The 6,671-nt window shown below is 38.8% G+C and overlaps 1 pseudogene; it reads right to left on the reverse strand.

The window, feature by feature from the left end:
• Positions 1–2,470: 2,470 nt before the first annotated feature.
• Positions 2,471–6,157, reverse strand: LOC112300499 (cell division control protein 42 homolog; annotated as a pseudogene).
• Positions 6,158–6,671: the final 514 nt, after the last annotated feature.

The following is a 6,671-nucleotide window of genomic DNA, read 5'->3' on the forward strand; positions in this document are numbered from 1 at the left end:
AAAACTCCACACCATGAAGACAACCAATCCAATTTAAAAAATGGGCAATGGACTTGAACAGACATATCTCCAAGGAGAACATAAAAAGTGTCCACAGACACATGAATAAATACTCAACATCATTAGCCCTCAGAGAGATGCAAATTAAAACCACAGTGAGATACCACTTCACACCAGTGAGGATGGCCATCATTAATAAATCAACAAACAAGTGCTGGAAGGCTGTGGAGAAAAGGGAACCCTAGCCCACTGTTGGTGAGAATGCAGACTGGTGCAGCCACTGTGGAAAACAGTATGGAATTTCCTCAAAAAACTAAAAATACAACTGTCTTTTCATCCAGAGTTCCCACTGCTCGGACTAAATTCTAAGAATCCTGAAACATCAATTCAAAAGAACCTATGCATCCCAATGTTCATAGAAACAGCATTTACAATAGCAAGGTGTTGGAAACAACTTAAGTGTCCCTTAGTAAATGAGTGAATAAAAAAACAGTGGTGCACTTACATAATGGAATACTACACAGCAGAAAGAAAGAAGGAGCTCATACCCTGGCAACAGCATGGATGGAACTAGAGAGCATTATGCTAAGTGAAATAAGCCAGGAGGTGAAAGACAAATACCATATGATCTCACCTGTAAGTAGATCCTAATCAACAAAACTAACAAATGAGCAATAGAGAACTAGAGACTTGGAAATAAAAAACAAACTGACAGTGAGGAGAGGGGTAGCAGGAGGGGCATAATGGGGGAAAGCAGAGGGAGGGGCAAGCAAAGGAACATGAATAGAGTACTCATGGGCACAGACAGTGGAATGGCATTGACTGTTGGAGTGGATGGCACAGGGCAGGAGTGAGCAATGGGGAAAAAGGCAGGACAACTGTAACTGAATAACAATAAATAAATATATAAACATATAAATAAATATTTACAGGTACAGTTCATAGAAGAGGAATCATTTTTGTTTCTTAAAGCAAAAGAAAATTTCTCAAGAACATATATGAAGACTAAAGGTCATAAAGGCACAAGGCAACAAAATGGTCAAGGAAACAATGAAAAGCAATAAAGAATGTAGAATTTTAGGCTTTGAATTTTTTTCCCTTGTGAAGCGTGTTCCTGTTTGTTTAATACATCTGCAAAGAATACATGTACAAAGAATTGAGAATGAGAAAGCAGTGATTCAACACTAATGAATCTACAGAATTAGGATTTGGGGAAGTTGGAGAAGATTACCTAAATATTTTTAAAAATTGAAAACTGAAACTAAAATAAGGTGATACAAGAATCTTTAGAAGACTCTCTCCATGATTTTTTGTGAAACTAGAGAGCCTCAGCTGACTGTTGTAATGCCTCTCATGCAAAACAGAAATAAATGGATTCCACTGACTGGTCCCCATGTTGTTAAATGTTCTCCCTGCCTCTAGCTTCTTAATGAAACACATCTCCACCCTCATAACTTGGAAGAGGATATGAATCATTCCACAGACATCTGTCTTCTAGCACCACCCTCAAATATACCAGGTCTTCAACTGTGTTCTAGAACACCATATCATACACTATTAAGCTGCACATTTATGCTATGCATATAAGACAATGACCGACAAGGAAAAATATTTTTTTAATTATGTATTCAACTCATTTGGTATATTTCAAATGGGTAACACTTTTGTTCATTTATCAGTGAAAGGAGTTAAAAATTAACCTCAAAAAAATCAGCCAGTGGCTAACAAATTTCCTTGAAAGTCAGTCACATATATAGTGTATCCTAGAAAAGAGGAGAGGCAAGACAGTTCCACCCACTTTCATGAGTTTCATCAAATACTGAACTTACTCAAGGGTGGAGAGAAAAGGCCATTTTGAAAAAGGAGTATGTTATTAAATGACGCATTTACTATACTCCTTCCTAAAAGCACCTGGTAGGGAACATGTTTTCTAAACTAGATCTAGGAAGTATAATGTGTAATCACCCATCCTCCTCCCCTAAAGGGATATCCAATAGTTAATGAATTTTTAATGAGTAAATAAAAACAAACCCTACGCATTCCCCCCTCAAAAAAAAATAGAAAGAAAAAATAAAACTAGATGTCCCAGATCACTATCCAGAGTGGAACCTGGGAGCAACTTCAAGAACCGAAATTGCTCAGTTACAGAGTCATCATAAGCATGCCTTGCTTTTAAACAAAAATCAATAAAAAATATTTTTGAAACAACAAAACAAAAACAAGTACTGACCACTTTTCTGACAATACACAATTACTCAAAATTAACTAGTATTGAGAGTGGGAAAGGGACCATACCTATGGGTCTTGTTTCACACGAGTGCATGAGGGTAGGTGGCATGCATTTGTCATTATTGCCAAAGTGAATTATAATTTTTAATCTTTAGTTTGATTTAAACATTGCTTTTAATATGATGCTGACACCAGCTGTGTAGAAAGGGCTCTGGAGAGATGTTCACAGCAGCACAGACCCTCAACTCTTCTTTGGGTCTGGAGGCTCCAGGGCAGCCAATATTGCTTCATCAAGTGCATTCTCTAGGCCTTTCTGTGTGAGTGCAGAACATTCCACATACTTGATAGTCTTCAGCCATGGGTCAGTTTTTCAGCAGTCTCTGGAGTGATAGGCTTCTGTTTGTTCCTGGCAAGTATCTCAATAGTTAGGGGGTCATCTCTGAGATCAATTTGGGTCCCAGAATGCAAGAAAGCAGTCTTTGGACAGTGGTGAGTTATCTCAGGCACCCACTTTTCTTTCACATTTTCAAATGAGGATGAAGGGACCACTGAAAAGCAGATTAGAAATATATCTGTTGTGGATTACTCAGTGGTCATAATCTGTCATAATCCACTTGCCTTGCAGTATCAAAAAGTTGAAATATATGGCTCTCCACCAATCATCATTGTGACTGCATAGTTGTGGGGACAGTTGGTACATACTAAGATGGAAATTTGTTTGTTGCGTAGGACATCAAGAGATGCGTTTTACCAATGGCACTGTCACCTACAACTCACTTAACTATCTGCACTGCTGAAACAGTTTTCTATCCACTTCAAATATCTCAAATCCAATGATAATCTCAGCTTCTCCACCAGGGGTCAAGGCTTTGAATTCTGGAGATTAAATTTACTTAACCTAAAATTTAATATATGATTTACCCTGTTGATGGCTTTAGAATGAGTTTGCTTTTGTTTTTAGGGGGGTTTTGTTTAAATTTATTATTTTGTCACTATGCTCTTAACAGATGCATATCTCTTTGTAACTTCATTTTTCATATCTTTTTCTCACATCTATTTATTCCTAAAATAGTTTCTCACTTTTTTATTGAAAAATTTTTTACTTTTTTGCAACTATAATGATTTTATTAATTTCTGAAGTTCTGAGAATGAAACAAAGTCTAAGTAGATGTCAACAAAGTATATTCATAGGTGGATCTACTTTAGGGGGAATTCAAGCTATAAGTTTGTGTAGACATAACCCCACCCAGAAAAAAATCAATATCAGAAATATGATCATATTTGTTTGTCTCATCTTCTGGAGATACCAACTTTTTAAAGGTCGCAAAACTATTTTACATATGGTTTGTAGTTTTGTTTTATTATCCATTTCCCCCACGGCTGTACAAATTAATAGAATGTATTATAAAAGGGAGGTGAGTTTACAAAAGAAAGTACCACAAGAGAAATAAAAAAGCTTAAAGAACACATATAGAAAATACTGAGACATGGTGGAGACCAGGAATAATATATGAGGTACCTTTAAGTACATTAAGGAGGTAAAAGAGGACATAAATAATCTTGATCCCTGAGTGTGAGATCATAAACTCTTCAGGAATTTGACTCTAGCATCTGGTAACCTGATCAATTTTATCAAAAACAAAATTGGTTTGAAGTCAGATGGGTAAAACCAACTGCTGTTAATGTGATTAGTTTTTTCTCATTTTGCCTACGTATAGACTAGACATCAGGTTTTAAATTCCCATAGCACTACCATGTATGACAAATGTATTCAAAATTTTAAAATTAGAATATATTTTTGGGATGTTGTAGCTTTATAAATTAGCAAACTTGTAGAAGGTTTTTCTCCACTCTACTTTTTTATTCAGTGGTCAATTTACTATTTATTATTATAATAGAAACACTATTTTTTAAAAGGTCTTATTTACTTTTAGAGAGGGGGGAAGGGAGACAGAGAGGGAGAGAAACATCAGTGTGTGGTTACCTCTCACACATCCCCCATTGAGGACATGGACCACAACCCAGGCATGGGCCCTTACTGAGAATTGAACCGGCGACCCTTTGGTTCATAGCCCATGCTCAATCCACTGAGCTACACAAGCCAGGGGTAAGAGCACCACTATTGTAACATGAATTCACCACACCTAATCCTTATATAAGCTATAAATTGAAATCAAATTGTTAAGTCTCATCAGATTCTAATTAAACTATTACCGATTTTATGTAGCACGTTATGCTTTAAGTATTTATGCTTGGGAAACCTAGCAGATGAACTGCCACTTTTAGATACTAATAATGAGGAAGTTGGTTATATTTGCAATTTTAATTAACAGGTGTAATACCCACTTGAAAAGATATTATTAAAATAGTATCCAAAATATACAGAATTAATAATACAGAGGTTATTTAATATCCCTTTCAGAGTTTGACCTTTTCAAAATGTGGTCCAATATTTGGCCATAAAACCACTGAATTTTCAAAACTTTGTTGCCAAAGCTTACCTTTTTATATATATATATTTATTGATTATGCTATTACAGTTGTCCCATTCCCCCCTCCTCACTCCAATCCATCCTGCCCACCCCCTCCCTCCTACATTCCCCCCCTATAGTTCATGTCCATGCGTTATACTTATAAGTTCTTTGGCTTCTACATTTCCTACACTATTCTTACCTTCCCCCTGTCTATTTTCTACCTACCATTTATGCTACTTATTCTCTGTACCTTTCCCCCCTCTATCCCCTTCCCAATCCCCTATTGATAACCCTCCATGTGATCTCCATTTCTGAGGTTCGGTTCCTGTTCTAGTTGTTTGCTTAGTTGGCTTTTGTTTTGGTTTTAGGTGTGGTCGTTAATAACTGTGAGTTTGCTGTCAATTTTACTGTTCATCTTTTTTATCTTCTTTTTCTTAGGTAAGTCCCTTTAACGTTTCATATAAGAAGGGCTTGGTGATGATGAACTCCTTTAACTTGACCTTATCTGAGAAGCACTTTATCTGCCCTTCCATTCTAAATGATAGCTCTGCTGGATACAGTAATCTTGGATGTAGGCCCTTGCCTTTCATGACTTGGAATACTTCTTGCCAGTCCCTTCTTGCCTGTAAGGTCTCTTTGGAGAAATCAGCTGACAGTCTTATGGGAACCCCTTTGTAGGTAACTGTGTCCTTTTCTCTTGCTGCTTCTAAGATTCTCTCCTTATCTTTAATCTTGGCTAATGTAATTATGATGTGCCTTGGTGTGTTCCTCCTTGGGTCCAGCTTCTTTGGGACTCTCTGAACTTCCTGGACTTCCTGGAAGTCTATTTCCTTTGCCAGATGAGGGAAGTTCTCCCTCATTATTTGTTCCAATAAGTTTTCAATTTTTTGTTCTTCCTCTTCTCCTTCTGGCACCCCTATAATTTGGATGTTGGAATGTTTTAAGATGTCCTGGAGGTTCCTAAGCCTGTCCTCATTTTTCTGAATTCTTATTTCTTCATTCTTTTCTGCTTGGATGTTTCTTTCTTCCTTCTGGTCCACAGTGTTGATTTGAGTCCCAGTTTCCTTCGCATCACTATTGGTTCCCTGTACATTTTCCTTTGTTTCTCTTAGCATAGGCTTCATTTTTTCATCTAGTTTTCGACCAAATTCAACCAATTCTGTGAGCATCTTAAAACCAGTGTTTTGAACTGTGCATCTGATAGGTTGGCTATCTCTTCCTCGCTTAGTTGTATTTTTTCTGGAACGTTGAAGTGTTCTGTCATTTGGGCCATTTTTTTTTTTTTTTGTCTTGGCGCATCTTTTAAAGGGGTGGAGCCTTAGGTGTTCCCGGGGCGGGGCAGGGTAAGGCTAATGGCTACGCTGTGTTGCTGTACATGGAGGAGGGGCCGAGAGGGAGCAATGGCCACTTGCTCCACTCTCCACTGGATTTCGGTCACTCCCTCCGCTAGCCATTATCAAATTGGGCCCCTCTAGTGCTGGTTCCCGAGTGGGTGGGCTTGTGCACACTCTAGGCCCCTGTGGGTCTCTCCAACGACCTCTCCTGTGAGGCTGGGAGTATCTCCAGCTGCCGCCCCAACCCCCACGGGCGTTTTCAATCAGAGGTTTGAGGCTTTATTTCCCTGCGCTGGAGCACTTGGTTACTAGGTCTGCTTCGTTCCCCGCTATTCGTCCCAGTTTATCTATGCGTGAATGTGGGGTCATGGGGTCTGCTAGTGGTCAGACTGCCTGCCCCTTTTGTCCCACACTCCGCCAGTCTGGGTCCTGCCACGGCCACACGAGTCCTCTCCGCCCTGGTGCCCGTCTCCGCCCCTCCTACCGGTCTGGATGTATGTTTATTTTTTATCTCCTTGGTGTCGGACTTCCTTGCCATTCAATTTTCTGTCAGTTCTGGTTGTACAAGGAGGTGCAGTGTGTCTACCTACGCCACCATCTTGGTCCTCCGCCAAAGCTTACCTTAAACCTATTT

This window comes from Desmodus rotundus, chromosome 6, assembly GCF_022682495.2.
Source record: "Desmodus rotundus isolate HL8 chromosome 6, HLdesRot8A.1, whole genome shotgun sequence".
NCBI classification, from domain to species: domain Eukaryota; kingdom Metazoa; phylum Chordata; class Mammalia; order Chiroptera; family Phyllostomidae; genus Desmodus; species Desmodus rotundus.